The sequence below is a fragment of the Hipposideros armiger genome, unplaced genomic scaffold (assembly GCF_001890085.2).
Source record: "Hipposideros armiger isolate ML-2016 unplaced genomic scaffold, ASM189008v1 scaffold_741, whole genome shotgun sequence".
Taxonomy (NCBI): domain Eukaryota; kingdom Metazoa; phylum Chordata; class Mammalia; order Chiroptera; family Hipposideridae; genus Hipposideros; species Hipposideros armiger.
The window spans coordinates 325900-326529 of NW_017732091.1; positions in this window are offsets into that span (position 1 = coordinate 325900).

Genomic DNA, 630 nt, shown 5'->3' on the forward strand with positions numbered 1-630 from the left:
CAGGGCCCCGGTTCGGATCCCACATGAGGGCCAGTGATGCTGCGCCCTCTACAGCTAAGATGGTGAACAACAGCTCGACCTGGAGCTGGGCTGCCGTGAGATGCCGGCGACAGCGTAGGCTGCAGTGGGGCTGCCTGGCAGTGGGTGTGAGCTTTTGTGAGCTGCCGTGAGCTTTCGTGAGCTGCCGTGAGCCACCGTGAGCGGCCGTCCAATGGCCGGCGAGCGGCTGCCTCACTTGGGAAGAACGCAATGATAATACCAACATGGGCCAATGAAGCGACGTCCTCCAGAACTAGACTGAAGAACAAAAGGACAGCAGCAACTTGTCTGTTCCCCTTCCCCAATTCCCCAATAAAGTCTTTAAAAAAAAGCCTTTTGGGTATGCTTTGAATCTCCCATTAGCTGATCTAACCTTAATAGTGCTTTTGTTTTGGGTAAACTTTTTATGCTTTACCTTCATTTTGCCTGTAGAAACCCAAAACACAATAAAGTTCAGAATAAGATCTTAGGAATAAACAGAGACTTCTTGAGAATAAAATTCAGTTTTCTTAAATTGCATTTTTGAGTGCTCTACAAATTTTCCAACCTCTTCCTTTTCTAGGTGAAGAAATTGAGTCCTAGGATAGGAAA